Source organism: Armigeres subalbatus, unplaced genomic scaffold (genome assembly GCF_024139115.2).
Source record: "Armigeres subalbatus isolate Guangzhou_Male unplaced genomic scaffold, GZ_Asu_2 Contig1126, whole genome shotgun sequence".
Lineage (NCBI taxonomy): Eukaryota > Metazoa > Arthropoda > Insecta > Diptera > Culicidae > Armigeres > Armigeres subalbatus.
This window is the reverse complement of record NW_026941876.1, coordinates 1-17,645: the sequence shown is the minus strand read 5'-3', so window position 1 is coordinate 17,645 and position 17,645 is coordinate 1. Positions and strand designations below refer to the sequence as shown.

The 17,645-nt window shown below is 42.6% G+C and overlaps 1 long non-coding RNA gene across 1 annotated transcript; it reads right to left on the bottom strand.

The window, feature by feature from the left end:
* Positions 1–16,625: 16,625 nt before the first annotated feature.
* Positions 16,626–17,219, bottom strand: LOC134202278 (uncharacterized). Its single transcript, XR_009977195.1, has 2 exons — positions 16,951–17,219; positions 16,626–16,880 (listed from the first exon to the last, which is right to left on the bottom strand). It is a non-coding gene; the product is annotated as an uncharacterized LOC134202278 (long non-coding RNA).
* Positions 17,220–17,645: the final 426 nt, after the last annotated feature.

The following is a 17,645-nucleotide window of genomic DNA, read 5'->3' as shown; positions in this document are numbered from 1 at the left end:
AGCGATTCCAAGCAACAGCATCAAAATTTAAGAAAATTTTTAATTCATGATTTTCTATTGAGTTGAAACTTTGCACAGTTTTTCAATTTCATCTAAATCGTCATTTTTCGATATCAGATCTTCATATTGAGTCACGACTAACTTTTCAAAAGGGTGTATGTGAAAATGGTTCAAAAATATTTAAAAAGCTGCACAGCAAAAACGGAATGTTCGATTGTTATGATTTTTTCAGCAAAGTTAGACAACTAAATGGTGATTCTTAAGAAAATGTGCACAGTAAAAAAAAAATTTTTGCCTTTAAAAATATTATTTTTGTCACAAAACTCAAATATCTCAAAACCCTATCTTTTTCGAACGTAATTTTTTAGGGAAAACGGTCCATTATATTAGCTATCTACCATAAAAATTTGGTGATGGTAAACTAATAAACAAAAAAGTTATGACATTTCAAACATTTCACAATTTTCACATATAGTAAACAAAAAAAATTTCCGTGTATTTTTTTCAAGAATCGCAGTTTGATGCTGATTTTATTGTTAAGGGCCTTGCGTGAGTTAAACAAGTTGTTTGTATGATATTCCATATTTATGTATTCATCGATATTATGTATATTATATGTATAAATATTATATGTATAAATAAATAAAAATGAATTAATATTATCCTAAGTATTAAATTAAATGTGGCAGTTACAAAATGTTGTTATAGAAACTCTAAGAGTTTTGGGTTTGAATTTTGGTATGGGTTATGATATCATGAAAACAGTTTATTAATACTTATTTTTTATTTATTTTTATTCAAATTTTTTAAAATATCGAACACTTTTGAATTATTATCAGCACAGTTTGAGTATAGTTTTGCTTTAATTTTATTTTCCGACAATGGAATGAAACAGTGAAATTTTTGGGTTCCTTGGATCGTTTTCGCGTTATTAAATTGCTCGCTGAGCTCTGAAGCCTTTATTTCGTACTCTTCAGTAGTAAAGCCTGTCCACGTTAAATTTCGGACACCCATCATCCCAAGCAATTTTTTAAATTTTCACAAACCACTGAGGAGATCAATTTACACGACAGTTGAATCTCTCCGCTTCATGTTATTCTTTCAGTGGGTTTTCCTTCTCGTACAAAGAGATAAAATGGCTACAAATCAGTTGCACATTGTCTCAGTGTCCGAAATTTAACATGGACAGGCTTTAGTAAAACAAAATGATAATTTGGTTAAATCTTTTTCTTTTCTACGATTTGCCCAATCAAAAAGTTCTTTCGCAGTTTTAATTGGATGCTCACGTTCTTTGGCTAAACTTGCTCTTGTGGCCATGCGCTTTATTGTTCCTCCAATAGCATCACAAGGACCTTTGCCATGTGATGTAGCAAAAAAATGCCATTCTGCATCAATTCCGTACATTGATTTAAATTGACATAGGCTCGAAAAATTCTTACGATTTTTGTACTGCGACGCTGCTCCATCAGACATGAAATATATCTTTTGACTTCTTTATGCTTATCAAAGCGTAAAAAGTTAATCATTTTTCAATGAACAAGTTTACGGATACTGAATCGTGTCTTAAATCTTCGGAAATTATAATAAAACTTAAGTGTTCAATTTGCGTACTTCCATTAAAATAAATAACGAATGGATGAATTGTAGCTTGTTGTACGTTCCAGTGATGGGACTGCACTTCATCTTGCAATACAAAGCTGTAATTTTCAGAAAATCACAAATGACTAAAATTCACCATTTTGTAAATGTATTTTCGTATTTTTAAAAAGCTGGATTGTTCTGTTTTAATGAAATCGTGAGGATTAAACTTTCTAATTTCAAGCAAAATATGACACAAACTCATCTACAGGTTTTACAATAGTTTCTATGTCACACCTATCCGTGGTCACCCATTGCTCAAATGATAACTGATCAATATATTTTCTTCAAACTCAGCGAATAAAGTATTTTCCAATGATGAAGAATCTGGACAATCCGAACAAGATCGTAGATAGCAATTTGATGTTGTATTTTCACACAAAAGACTACCAGTTAACATTTTAATATCCTTTGTTAAATTGATTCTTTTCAAACTATGTAAAATAAGATTAATATTCTCATGGGTTGTGCACACACACACATTATGTGTTCCTGAATTGGAAAGAAGCTTACATTGCCTTGGCCGAAGGCTTGCAAATGAGGAAAACCTATTTTAATATTATCGTGAATTTCCTTGAAGCGTGTGTACGCTTCTTTCAAAGTCGTCATCATTAATCGTTTTGGATTGCTTTGACGCTTTCCATCTTTTTACTGATACATAATCTTTTTGACCAGGCATAGCTCGACTTACTTCATCATCTTCAAAATATTGAACTACTATTTCTTTTGTCTCATCTGTTAATGCAGTACTAGACCTAGTATTTGGTTGAAAGACAGTTATTCTTCAATTGTTTTGCCTCTTTTACTGTATTTCTATTGGTTTTGAACTCATCAATGGCATCCTGAATAGACCACGAACTTGGCAGCATCGACAAAATCAATAATTTTTCTTTCCTTGTCGTGGCTGCATTCGAGAACCTTTCCTTCATATTTATAATTACCTCATCGTAGTCTGTATTTTCCACATCATCAGGTCCTAATTTGAAGAGGTTTCTTCGTACAGCTTCGTTTATTTCACGGTATTTTTTCTCCGGGTAATAAACGTAGTCCATCTTACTCCATTTAATCGGAGTCACTTTTATCCCAGCTATGCCCTCGTTAAAGCGTTCGATGTTGACCTCCGATTGATTTGTTGAAACAGATTTCGCTGATGGTACGGTGGCAAGGCTCTCAGCACTTAATACTTTTGGTAATTCCTCAGTTGTTGTCGATACATCTGGCAATTCCTCAGTTGCTGTCGTTTTCGAACTTCCTGCGCTCTGCTCAACCGATGATATACAGATTGCTCTTTTGTCAACGTTTAGACGGCAGGACGTGCAAATGCGTAAATTTGTATTCAATGTGGACATTGGAGCATAACCAGTCGCTTTCAGTTTATCTATGGTGCTTTCGGTGAGATTTCGTAACTCTTTTGAACACTTTTTTCCATCAAACGGCCTACAACAGTTGAGAAAGCGGCTACTCATGTTGTTCGTAATATTTCAATAAACAAAATCACTTTTAAGTTTTTACTGACTAGTTTGGTGTCATTTGTTTGACTGAAGAAAAAATTACTATAAGATCTTTAACAACCTTAGTAGTAGTAATTTTTTGCTTTTTCGTGAGCATTGTCATGGTATGTACCTATCATGCATTTGTTGTTGTTGAAGATACCCGTTTCCTCCCGATCATAAAGTCTATTCTCTAAGAGGTATATTTTTGCAGGTAAACTATAGACGTACACGTGTATATAAATCTTTGATTTTGCAGCTTTTGTCTTAAAAATAACATTTCTGATATGTTTCTATCAACGTTATTATCAACAGGTTTCAACACTATTAAAAGAATTTTCGCCAGTCACGTGCAATGAAAATTATGACACTATCAATACTTTTGATCACAACACTGGATCATGTCTAAGTTTCTTATAGATGCTATGAATAATTAAATCAAAATATCATGAAAACAACTTGTTTAAATCACGTCCCTTAACAATAAAATCTGCATCAAACTGCAATTCTCGAAATAACTTACACAGAAAAAATTTTTTTACTAAATGTGAAAATTGTGAAATGTTTGAAATGTCATAACTTTTTGTTTATTAGTTTACCATCACCAAATTTCTATGGTAGAAAGCTAATATAATGGACCGTTTTCCTAAAAAATTACGTTCGAAAAAGATAGGGTTTTGAGATATTTGAGTTTTGTGACAAAAATGATATTTTTAAAGGCAAAAAAATTTTTTTTACTGTGCACATTTTCTTAAGAATCACCATTTAGTTGTCTAACTTTGCTGAAAAAATCATAACAATCGAACATTCCGTTTTTGCTGTGCAGCTTTTTAAATATTTTTGAACCATTTTCACATACACCCTTTTGAAAAGTTAGTCGTGACTCAATATGAAGATTTGATATCGAAAAATGACGATTTAGATGAAATTGAAAAACTGTGCAGAGTTTCAAATATTTTCGAAATGGTCGCTCAGGATCGACTGACATGCCCCCGTGGAATGCCTCTGCTGCAATGTGCATTATGTGAAACTCTGGAATGCTGGAATCTGCAGAAAATTGTTTTCTTATAGACGGGAGCAATTCGTTTTCTTGTAAATTTTCTCCAATGGTATTTTTAATGTAAAATCCTTATGAATTCGTGGTCACAGGGTGATGTAAAAAACCAAAAGGCAAGCCAATAGCCGTCTTAATGATCATCTAACAGCCGCGCAACTGACTTAAAAGTTAGGATCTGCCATCCTCTGAGATAACCTGAGAGTTACCTCAACGACATCATGGACAAACACTGCAAGTTTCTAAAGAGTGTTGAACGGGGGGAAGATTGAATTCTCAGGTAAACTACAATACATAATCACGGAAGGGCTTGGGAAGGAATAGCGGTCTGACAGTTGTTGATGCTTAACACTCGAGAAAATTTCATGAAATTTATTATGAGGATGAAGAGAGAAAAAACCTTACCAAATTAATGAATCGCTCTTAGTTTTTTAATGAAACGATTTGAAATAAATCGCAGAACGATAGGACTAAAGAGCGATTCCAAGCAACAGCATCAAAATTTAAGAAAATTTTTAATTCATGATTTTCTATTGAGTTGAAACTTTGCACAGTTTTTCAATTTCCTCTAAATCGTCATTTTTCGATATCAAATCTTCATATTGAGTCACGACTAACTTTTCAAAAGGGTGTATGTGAAAATGGTTCAAAAATATTTAAAAAGCAGCACAGCAAAAACGGAATGTTCGATTGTTATGATTTTTTCAGCAAAGTTAGACAACTAAATGGTGATTCTTAAGAAAATGCGCACAGTAAAAAAAAAAATTTTTTGCCTTTAAAATATTATTTTTGTCACAAAACTCAAATATCTCAAAACCCTATCTTTTTCGAACGTAATTTTTTAGGAAAACGGTCCATTATATTAGCTATCTACCATAAAATTTGGTGATGGTAAACTAATAAACAAAAAAGTTATGACATTTCAAACATTTCACAATTTTCACATATAGTAAACAAAAAAAATTTCCGTGTATTTTTTTCAAGAATCGCAGTTTGATGATTTTATTGTTAAGGGCCTTGCGTGAGTTAAACAAGTTGTTTGTATGATATTCCATATTTATGTATTCATCGATATTATGTATATTATATGTATAAATATTATATGTATAAATAAATAAAAATGAATTAATATTATCCTAAGTATTAAATTAAATGTGGCAGTTACACAATGTTGTTATAGGAACTCTAATGGCGGTAAGCACCAACGAGGATAATACTCGAATTAATACGGTATTAAGAAAATCCGGTATTAAAGTTGATACCTCGAACGGTAAGCATCAAACTAGTATTAAGTACGCAGCCATTTTTACTTGAGCAGGATGATAAGGTAGTGTGCGTGTGAGAATGGGAAATTGATCAAAATCAGTGATAACTTTTTTCGTTTGTTTTGATTCAAATGTTTTTGTATAAACTGTAAATATGATCACCAGAAAAGAAAAACTATTTTGTGTGCTGTGTGGAAAATATCACTCTCGCTGGGCGCAGAATCTCAACTTTGCAGCTGATGTGCCGGCCGGGGGGATTTGGAACAGATTGCAACAATGATGGGGATTGCAGAAGTACCAACCAATCGACTGGGATGAGCATATTTCCATTCTATAGAATGGATTTGCTTCTGGCGGCAAATGATTTCGATGACGACTCAATTCCTGCTGTTGGTGAAAGCGAATGGTTTTATCTGCAACATCCACTAGCTGATTTCATTCACTCGGAAACCACCTTCATCCACCATCAACCTTTGCATCTTTATCCTGAAGCTTCAAAATGTACCAATCCTGTTCGGATCAAGAGAACAGCGAAGACAGATGGAGTGGACGATCATACAGCTTTGTATCTGAAACATGTTGCTATCATTTTGATGACCATACGATGAACTTTTTTCCCGTCTTCAACCATTAAACGATCCGTCGTTTTGGAAACCCAAACACATCGTTTGATGGATTTCATTCATCCACCCTCAAAATTTCATATTTGGTTTTCCAATTTTATTTGTATGGTATTCTATAATATCCTGCTAGTGCAATAAGCTGGTCGCTGCGAGTGAGGAATTATGAGCTATGAGTGTTAGTTAAGAAATTTAATTGTTTTTTAATGTTGAAATTTGTCGATTCCTTCACAAACTTCTCCGAGAATTTATGAAGGTATTCAAAGCAGAATACCAGAAAGATTTTCCATTGGAAATCGTTAAGGAAATTTCCTATTCCTGGAATAATATCAATTGGAAAACCAAAGAGAAAATTTCATTGATATTCTTGGAATCATTCCCAGCACAATTTTTGGAGAAACAACAGAGAATTCTATACGAAATTCTAGAAGACACTTTTGGAGGAATTACAGGGCGATTTTCTTGATTAATTTTAGAAGGGGCTTTTGATAAAACTGAGAAAGAAATTGCTTACAATCCCGTGACGCCGAGTAGACCTTGTACGTGATCTGCTTCGGAGTCCTGTTCACATGGCCGGTTTCGAGCAAATACAGACCCAACGACTACCATACTAAATATTCAACCACGTGGTACTTATGAGGCTGCTGGATGAGGATGAGTATCACTACCCAAGCAACCAGAAGTTCAGATTTTACTTAAATTTACTCTTAACCGAACTAATTGGTTCACTATGGTTCACATCAAGTTTCAAGGATCCTTAATGGAACTTTAAAGTTCACTTTTACGCTCCCACCATACACAAAATTACTTAAAATGATTCCCAGGAGGAACCAGGAATTAATCTAGGAATTTTTCCTAGAATTCTTCGAGCAGTTCCTCCTGTAATAACTCATGGAGTTCCTTTTTGAATTTCTCAAAGAGTTCCTCCTCAAATTCCTCATGAAGTTCCTCCTGAAATTCAGAATTCGTCCTGGAATTTTTCCGGTTGTTCCACCTAGAGTTCCTCCAGATGCTCCTCTTGGGAATCGTCCAGGAATTATTCAAGAACATCTTCCTAGAATACCTCCAAGAGTTTTTCTCGGAATTCATCTTGGAATACCTCCATAAGTTGCCTATGGAATTCCTACAGCAGTTATATATAAAAGTCATTCAGGAGTTCAGCCTGGAATTCCTCAGGGAATTTCTCCTTGAATTCCTCCAGGAGTTCCTCCTGGAATTCTTCCAGAAGTTCTTCCATGAAGTCCTCCTGACATTCATCTAGAAGTTCCTCCTGGAGATCTCTAGAAGTTTCTCTTCAAATCCCTCCAGGAATTCCTGTTGGAATTCCTCCAGAAGTTACTTCTGAAATTCCTCCGGAAGTTCCTCATGGAATTCCTCCAGAAGTTCCTCCTGGAATCCATCGAGCAGTTCCTCCTACAAGAGTTATTTCTGGAACTCCTACAGCAGTTCATATTGGAGTTCCTCTAGAAAATCCTCCTAATATTCCTTCAGAAGTTCATACTGGAATTCCTCAAGGAGTTCGTCATGGAAGCCTATAAGGAGTTCCTCCTGGAATTCCTAAAAGAGTTGCTCATGGAATGCCTATAGAAGCTCATCTCTGAATTCCTCCAGGAGACCCTTCTGTAATCCCCCCGAAGTTCCTCCAGGAGTACCTCTTGGAATTCCTCCAGGAGTTCCTCTTCCAGAAGTTCCTCCTGGGAATCATCCAGGAGTTCCTAATGTGAATCCTCCAGGAGTTCCTCCTGAGAATCCTCCAGGAGTTCCTCATGAGAATCCTCCAGAAGTTCCTCCTGAGAATCCTCCAGAAGTTCCTCCTGAGAATCCTCCAGGAGTTCCTCCAGAGAATCCTCCTGGGAATCCTGCAGGAGTTCCTCCTGGGGATCCTCCAGGTATTCCTCCTGGGGATCCTCCAGGAATTCCTCCTGGGGATCCTCCAGAAATTCCTCCTGGAAATCTCCAGTAGTTCTTCCTGGGAATCCTCCAGGAGTTCCTCCTGAGAATCCTCCAGGAGTTTCTTCTGGGAATTCTCCAGGAGTTCGTCCTGGAATTCCTCCAGGAGTTCATGCTGGAATTACTCCAGCAGTCCTTTCTAGAATTTCAACAGAAATTCATCCAGTAGTTCCTACTGGAATCCCTCAAGAAGTTTCTCCTGCAATTCCTCCAGGAGTTCCTTCTGGAAATCCTCAAGGAGTTCAATCTGGAAATCCTCAAGGAGTTCCTTCTGGAAATTCTCAAGGAGTTCTTCCTTCAGAAGTTCATACTGGAATTCCTCAAGGAGTTCGTCATGGAAGCCTATAAGTAGTTCCTCCTGGAATTCCTAAAAGAGTTGCTCATGGAATGCCTATAGAAGCTCATCTCTGAATTCCTCCAGGAGACCCTTCTGTAATCCCCCCGAAGTTCCTCCAGGAGTACCTCTTGGAATTCCTCCAGGAGTTCCTCTTCCAGAAGTTCCTCCTGGGAATCATCCAGGAGTTCCTAATGTGAATCCTCCAGGAGTTCCTCCTGAGAATCCTCCAGGAGTTCCTCATGAGAATCCTCCGGAAGTTCCTCCTGAGAATCCTCCAGGAGTTCTTCCTGCAAATCTTCCAGAAATTCCTCCTGGGGATCCTCCAGGAATTCTTCCTGGGGATCCTCCAGCAATCCGTCATGGGGATCCTCCAGGAATTCCTCCTGAGAATCCTCCAGGAAATCCTCCTGGGAATCCTTCAGGAGTTCCTCCTGAGAATCCTCCAGGAGTTCCTCATGGGGATCCTCCAGAAATTCCTCCTGGGAATCCTCCAGGAGTTCCTCCTGGGAATCCTCCAGGAGTTCCTCCTGAGAATCCTCCAGGAGTTCCTCCTGGGAATCCTCCAGGAGTTCCTCCTGGGAATCCTCCAGGAGTTCCTCCTGGGAATCCTCCAGGAGTTCCTCCTGGGAATCTTCCAGGAGTTCCTCCTGGGAATCCTCCAGGAGTTCCTCCTGGGAATCCTCCAGGAGTTCCTCCTGGGAATCCTCCAGGAGTTCCTCCTGGGAATCCTCCAGGAGTTCCTCCTGGGAATCCTCCAGGAGTTCCTCCTGGGAATCCTCCAGGAGTTCCTCCTGGGAATCCTGCAGGAGTTCCTTCTGGGAATCCTCCAGGAGTTCCTCCTGGGAATCCTCCAGGAGTTCCTCCTGGGAATCCTCCAGGAGTTCCTCCTGGGAATCCTCCAGGAGTTCCTCCTGGGAATCCTTCAGGAGTTCCTCCTGGGAATCATCCAGGAAATCCTCCTGGGAATCCTCCAGGAAATCCTCCTGGGAATCCTCCAGGAGTTCCTCCTGGGAATCCTCCAGGAGTTCCTCCTGGGAATCCTCCAGGAGTTCCTCCTGGGAATCCTCCAGGAATTCCTCCTGGGAATCCTCCAGGAGTTCTTCCTGGGAATCCTCCAGGAAATCCTCCTGGGAATCCTCCAGGAGTTCCTACCGGGAATCCTCCAGGAGTTCCTACCGGGAATCCTCCAGGAGTTCCTACCGGGAATCCTCCAGGAGTTCCTACCGGGAATCCTCCAGGAGTTCCTACCGGGAATCCTCCAGGAGTTCCTGCTGGGAATCCTCCAGGAGTTCCTCCTGGGAATCATCCAGGAGTTCCTCCTGGGAATCCTCCAGGAGTTCCTGCTGGGAATCCTCCAGGAGTTCCTGCTGGGAATCCTCCAAGAGTTCCTCCTGGGAATCCTCCAAGAGTTCCTTCTGGGAATCCTCCAGGAGTTCCTCCTGGGAATCCTCCAGAAGTTCCTCCTGACAATCCTCCAGGAGTTCCTCCTGGGAATCCTCCAGGAGTTCCTCCTGCAAATCTTCCAGAAATTCCTCCTAGGGATCCTCCAGGAATTCTTCTTGGGGATCCTCCAGCAATCCGTCATAGGAATCCTCCAGGAATTCCTCCTGAGAATCCTCCAGGAGTTCCTGCTGGGAATCCTCCAGGAGTTCCTGCTGGAAATCCTCCAGGAGTTCCTGCTGGGAATCCTCCAGGAGTTCCTGTTGGGAATCCTCCAGGAGTTCCTCCTGGGAATCCTCCAGGAATTCCTCCTGGAAATCCTCCAGGAGTTCCTCTTGGCAATTCTCCAGGAGTTCCTCCTGGGAATCCTCCAGGAGTTCCTCCTGGGAATCCTCCAGGAGTTCCTCCTGGGAATCCTCCAGGAGTTCCTCCTGGGAATCCTCCAGGAGTTCCTCCTGGGAATCCTCCAGAAGTTCCTTTTGGGAATTCTTCAGTAGTTCTTTCTGAGAATCCTCAAGGAGTTCCTCCTGACAATCCTCCAGGAGTTCCTCCTGGGAATCCTCCAGGAGTTCCTCCTGGGAATCCTCCAGGAGTTCCTCCTGGGAATCCTCCAGGAGTTCCTCCTGGGAGTTCCTCCAGGAATTCATCCAGAGTTCCTCCTGGGAATCCTCCAGGAGTTCCTCCTGGGAATCCTCCAGGAGTTCCTCCTGGGAATCCTCCAGGAGTTCCTCCTGGGAATCCTCCAGGAGTTCCTCCTGGGAATCCTCCAGGAGTTCCTCCTGGGAATCCTCCAGGAGTTCCTCCTGGGAATCCTCCAGGAGTTCCTCCTGGGAATCCTCCAGGAGTTCCTCCTGGGAATCCTCCAGGAGTTCCTCCTAGGAATACTCCAGGAGTTCCTCCAGAAGTTCATCCAGAAGAATCTCCTGGAATTCCTCCAGGAGTTCTTCCTGAAATTCCTCCAGGAGTTCCTCCTGAATTCCTTAAATAGTTCCTCCTGGGAATCCCCCAGGAGTTCCTCCTGGGAATCCTCCAGAAGTTCCTCCTGAATCCTCCAGGAGTTCCTCCTGGGAATCCTCCAGGAGTTCCTCCTGGGAATCCTCCAGGAGTTCCTCCTAGGAATCCTCCAGGAGTTCCTCCTGGGAATCCTCCAGGAGTTCCTCCTGGGAATCCTCCAGGAGTTCCTCCTGGGAATCCTCCAGGAGTTCCTCCTGGGAATCCTCCAGGAGTTCCTCCTGGGAATCCTCCAGGAGTTCCTCCTGGGAATCCTCCAGGAGTTCCTCCTGGGAATCCTCCAGGAGTTCCTCCTGGGAATCCTCCAGGAGTTCCTCCTGGGAATCCTTCAGGAATTCCTCCTGGGAATCCTCCAGGAGTTCCTCCTGGGAATCATCCAGGAAATCCTCCTGGGAATCATCCAGGAGTTCCTCCTGGGAATCCTCCAGGAATTCCTCCTGGGAATCCTCCAGGAGTTCTTCCTGGGAATCCTCCAGGAAATCCTCCTGGGAATCCTCCAGGAATTCCTACCGGGAATCCTCCAGGAGTTCCTCCTGGGAATCCTCCAGGAGTTCCTGCTGGGAATCCTCCAGGAGTTCCTCCTGGGAATCATCCAGGAGTTCCTCATGGGAATCATCCAGGAGTTCCTCCTGGGAATCCTCCAGGAGTTCCTGCTGGGAATCCTCCAAGAGTTCCTCCTGGGAATCCTCCAAGAGTTCCTTCTGGGAATCCTCCAGAAGTTCCTCCTGACAATCCTCCAGGAGTTCCTCCTGACAATCCTCCAGGAGTTCCTCCTGCAAATCTTCCAGAAATTCCTCCTAGGGATCCTCCAGGAATTCTTCTTGGGAATCCTCCAGCAATCCGTCATAGGAATCCTCCAGGAATTCCTCCTGAGAATCCTCCAGGAGTTCCTGCTGACAATCCTCCAGGAGTTCCTCCTGACAATCCTCCAGGAGTTCCTCCTGCAAATCTTCCAGAAATTCCTCCTAGGGATCCTCCAGGAATTCTTCCTGGGGATCCTCCAGCAATCCGTCATAGGAATCCTCCAGGAATTCCTCCTGAGAATCCTCCAGGAGTTCCTGCTGGGAATCCTCCAGGAGTTCCTGCTGGAAATCCTCCAGGAGTTCCTGTTGGGAATCCTCCAGGAGTTCCTCCTGGGAATCCTCCAGGAATTCCTCCTGGAAATCCTCCAGGAGTTCCTCTTGGCAATTCTCCAGGAGTTCCTCCTGGGAATCCTCCAGGAGTTCCTCCTGGGAATCCTCCAGGAGTTCCTCCTGGGAATCCTCCAGGAGTTCCTCCTGGGAATCCTCCAGGAGTTCCTCCTGGGAATCCTCCAGGAGTTCCTTCTGGGAATCCTCCAGAAGTTCCTTTTGGGAATTCTTCAGTAGTTCTTTCTGAGAATCCTCAAGGAGTTCCTCCTGACAATCCTCCAGGAGTTCCTCCTGGGAGTCCTCCAGGAGTTCCTCCTGGGAATCCTCCTGGGAATCCTCCAGGAGTTCCTCCTGGGAATCCTCCAGGAGTTCCTCCTGGGAATCCTCCAGGAGTTCCTCCTGGGAATCCTCCAGGAGTTCCTCCTGGGAGTTCCTCCAGGAATTCATCCAGAGTTCCTCCTGGGAATCCTCCAGGAGTTCCTCCTGGGAATCCTCTAGGAGTTCCTCCTGGGAATCCTCTAGGAGTTCCTCCTAGGAATCCTCTAGGAGTTCCTCCTGGGAATCCTCCAGGAGTTCCTCCTGGGAATCCTCCAGGAGTTCCTCCCGGGAATCCTCCAGGAGTTCCTCCTGGGAATCCTCCAGGAGTTCCTCCTGGGAATCCTCCAGGAGTTCCTCCTGGGAATCCTCCAGGAGTTCCTCCTGGGAATCCTCCAGGAGTTCCTCCTGGGAATCCTCCAGGAGTTCCTCCTGAGAATCCTCCAGGAGTTCCTCCTGGGAATCCTCCAGGAGTTCCTCCTGGGAATCCTCCAGGAGTTCCTCCTGGGAATCCTCCGGGAGTTCCTCCTGGGAATCCTCCAGGAGTTCCTCCTGGGAATCCTCCAGGAGTTCCTCCTGGGAATCCTCCAGGAGTTCCTCCTGGGAATCCTCCAGGAGTTCCTCCTGCAAATCTTCCAGAAAATCCTCCTGCAAATCTTCCAGAAATTCCTCCTAGGGATCCTCCAGGAATTCTTCTTGGGGAGCCTCCAGCAATCCGTCATAGGAATCCTCCAGGAATTCCTCCTGAGAATCCTCCAGGAGTTCCTGCTGGGAATCCTCCAGGAGTTCCTGCTGGAAATCCTCCAGGAGTTCCTGCTGGGAATCCTCCAGGAGTTCTTGTTGGGAATCCTCCAGGAGTTCCTGTTGGGAATCCTCCAGGAGTTCCTGTTGGGAATCCTCCAGGAGTTCCTCCTGGGAATCCTCCAGGAATTCCTCCTGGAAATCCTCCAGGAGTTCCTCTTGGCAATTCTCCAGGAGTTCTTCCTGGGAATCCTCCAGGAGTTCCTCCTGGGAATCCTGCAGGAGTTCCTCCTGGGAATCCTCCAGGAGTTCCTCCTGGGAATCCTCCAGGAGTTCCTCCTGGGAATCCTCCAGAAGTTCCTTTTGGGAATTCTTCAGTAGTTCTTTCTGAGAATCCTCAAGGAGTTCCTCCTGACAATCCTCCAGGAGTTCCTCCTGGGAATCCTCCAGGAGTTCCTCCTGGGAATCCTCCAGGAGTTTCTCCTGGGAGTTCCTCCAGGAATTCATCCAGAGTTCCTCCTGGGAATCCTCTAGGCACAGACAAACAGACATAACACATTGAACAGTCACTCATCAAATTCATCGTCATTCAAACACTAACGAAATCTGTTGATTTCAGTTAGTTGGGCAAATCACGAACCAGATGGCGGTAGTGAGCAAACGTCAGACTCGAGCAAATCCGATGCGAGCGCCACGAGTGATTGATTGGCCAACCAATTATTATTTGAATCGACCAGTAAATCGTTGAACGATGGAAATTTGACGAGTGTTATGTCTGTTTGTCTGTGCTCTAGGAGTTCCTCCTGGGAATCCTCCAGGAGTTCCTCCTGGGAATCCTCCAGGAGTTCCTCCTGGGAATCCTCCAGGAGTTCCTCCTGGGAATCCTCCAGGAGTTCCTCCTGGGAATCCTCCAGGAGTTCCTCCTGGGAATCCTCCAGGAGTTCCTCCTGGGAATCTTCCAGGAGTTCCTCCTGGGAATCCTCCAGGAGTTCCTCCTGGGAATCCTCCAGGAGTTCCTCCTGGGAATCCTCCAGGAGTTCCTCCTGGGAATCCTCCAGGAGTTCCTCCTGGGAATCCTCCAGGAGTTCCTCCTGGGAATCCTCCAGGAGTTCCTCCTGGGAATCCTCCAGGAGTTCCTCCTGGGAATCCTCCAGGAGGTCCTCCTATGACTCCTTCAGGAGTTCCTCCTGGGAATCCTCCAGGAGTTCCTCCTGGGAATCCTCCAGGAGTTCCTCCTGGGAATCCTCCAGGAGTTCCTCCTGGGAATCCTCCAGGAGTTCCTCCTGGGAATCCTCCAGGAGTTCCTCCTGGGAATCCTCCAGGACTTCCTCCTGGGAATCCTCCAGGAGTTCCTCCTGGGAATCCTCCAGGAGTTCCTCCTGGGAATCCTCCAAGAGTTCCTCCTGGGAATCCTCCAGGAGTTCCTCCTGGGAATCCTCTAGGAGTTCCTCCTGGGAATCCTCCAGGAGTTCCTCCTGGGAATCCTCCAGGAGTTCCTCCTGGGAATCCTCCAGGAGTTCCTCCTGGGAATCCTCCAGGAGTTCCTCCTGGGAATCCTCCAGGAGTTCCTCCTGGGAATCCTCCAGGAGTTCTTCCTGGGAATCCTTCAGTAGTTCTTTCTGAGAATCCTCAAGGAGTTCCTCCTGACAATCCTCCAGGAGTTCCTCCTGCGAATCTTCCAGAAATTCCTGCTGGGAATCCTCCAGGAGTTCCTGCTGGGAATCCTCCAGGAGTTCCTGCTGGGAAATTCTGTGAGAAATTCTTTGAAGTATAACAGGAACTCCTGGATGAATTCCAAGAGAAACTCCATAAGGAATTTAAGAAGGAACTCTTTGAGAATTTCAAAAAGGAACTCCTTGAGTTATTTCATGAGGAACTGCTCGAAGAATTCTAAGAGAAACTCATTGATGAATTCTAGGTGGAACTCCTGGAAGAATTAAAGAAACAGCTTCGGGAGGTATTCCAAGAGGAATTTCGAGAGAAACTCCTGGAGAAATTCCAAGAGAAACTCCTGGATGTATTCTAGGGGGGTGTTCTTGAATAATTCCAGGAGGAACTTCTGAAGGAATTCCAAGAAGAACATCTAGTATTCCAGGAGGAAATCCTTGTAGAATTCCAGGAGGAACTTCTTGATTAATTCTATAAGAAACTCTTGAAGGAATTCCCTGAGGAACTTCTGGTGGAATTCCTTGAATAACTTTTGGGGGAATTCCATTTAGAACTGGTGGAATTCCAGAAATAACGTCTGGAGTAATGATGAACTTCTAGAGGGATTCCATAAAGAACTGTTGGAGCAATTTCATAAAGATCTGCTGGAGGAATTCCTGGAAAAACTTCTGGAGGAATTCGAAGAGGATCTCCAAGAGAAATTCCAACAGGAACTCCTGGAGGACTTTGGAGAGCTTCTGCTGAATCAGATCCAGGAGCAACTGCTAAATCAAATTTAGAAGGTACTCAAGCAGGAACTCCTGGATGAATTTCACCCTCTTCTTATAAGATCTTCTAGAGGAACTATTGGAGGAATTGTAGGAGGAACTTCTGAAGGAATTCCAAGAGGAACTTCTGGAGGCATTTCAGGAGCAACTACTGGAGGAATCCCAGAAGGATGTTCTGGAGGAATCTAGAGGAATTCCTTCATCCGTTATTCCAGGAGTTTTTCTAAAAGTTCTTCAAGGTTTTCCTTTTGAAATTCCTCACGGCTATATTCGGCTAGATTTTCGTCAGGAGATCTTTCTGAAATTACTGCAATTGTTCTTTTTTGAATTCCTCTAGAATTTTCTTCTTGTATTATACCATGAGTTCCTCATGAAGTTACACCTTGAATTGATTGATGAGCTCCTTCTGAAATTACCGTAGTATTTCTTGAAATTCATCCAGGAGTTGCCCCTTGAACTCGTTCAGGAGAGCACGCTGAAATTTTCCCAAGAGTTCTTGCTGGAATTCCTCCAGATGTTTTTACTGGAGTTTATCCTTAAAATCCGCCTGGAATGCCACCCAGAATTCGTCCTATAAGTTTTCCTTGAATGTTTAGGAACTCCTGCAGAAATGCTTTCTAGAATTGCTCCAGGAATGCTTTTTGAATCTTCTCCAGGAATGCGTCCTATGCAACTACTCCTAGAACTTTCCCAGAAATGCTTCCTAGATTTCATCCATGAATTCTTTGTAGAACGCTTTTCGGAATCTTTCGTTGTAAGACGAACTCGAATAATAAATTCTCAGACATTCTCCGAATGATCTCCAGCATTTTTCATGGAATTGTATACTTTTCTTGATTCGAACAAGTTTAGAACACTTCGTAAGTCCAGGAATACTTCCACAATGAATTCAGCTTTCCCGGGCCAATACTATGTAGGTATTACTCGAGCAGCATCTCAAAAAGAATTCCCAATATATCAGGGGTTTTATTTTGAATATTTTTAGAACAATTACCAGCATACAGTGGAGAAACGTAATTCAAAACGTAAACGTAGGCTCGAACGTTATGGGGACGTTCTCGTAATCAATATTCCCTGAAGAATTGCGAATTGTTGCAAGAATTGAATGGAAACGGTAATGGCATGTAATGGCTTAATTATATGACAAAAATGTGTGCAGGATTGCTACTCATGGCTTCTTTTTTATACGTAATACACAATTCTGATAAGGATTATTTTATATTCATGCTTTTGAAACTACATTTACCGTTGATCATTAAAATTACAATAACATTTATCACTCAATCAACAAGTTTCACATCACACAACATGTTAAGCAGCATGGTTCAACCGTTGAACCATTTATCATTGAGGTAAACCCAGGATAACACCAGCAGCACCAGTTATAATCCTAGTCCTGCAGCACCGCATACGTTCCTGCTGTTTCTGATTACTGCTGTTGTTTCCGAAAAAAACTGCAGAAATGGAAGGAAATGGACGGCATAGTTAAAATATTCCAGTATGTTCACTACCTGTTATACTTACACGCCTCCTAGCTATGTGTTCAAGTTCACTGATTAAGACCATTTTTTACTATATTATAATAAAGGTTGATTATTTAAAAATATTCAAATTTATCACTTGAGTTGATTGAGGAAGCCGGAGTTGGAAACAAAACAAACTGAAAAATATGACATTTGCTGGACGTGCATATGTGTGTGTGAGGGCAATTTTTGATTTGGCTGTGTATTTGAAAATCTCGGATTATCTTAATACGTCGAAATCGGCATATTAACAGAAAATCCGAGATTAAAATTGAGGATAATACGGCTTGAAGCTTATCGAAAACGAGGATAATACGAGATTCGCGTATTATCCTCGTTGGAGCTTACCACCATAAGAGTTTTGGGTTTGAATTTTGGTATGGGTTATGATATCATGAAAACAGTTTATTAATACTTATTTTTTATTTATTTTTATTCAAATTTTTTAAAATATCGAACACTTTTGAATTATTATCAGCACAGTTTGAGTATAGTTTTGCTTTAATTTTATTTTCCGACAATGGAATGAAACAGTGAAATTTTGGGTTCCTTGATCGTTTCGCGTTATTAAATTGCTCGCTGAGCTCTGAAGTTTTTATTTCGTACTCTTCAGTAGTAAAGCCTGTCCACGTTAAATTTCGGCCACCCATCATCCAAAGCTATTTTTTAAAACTTCCACAAACCACTGAGGAGATC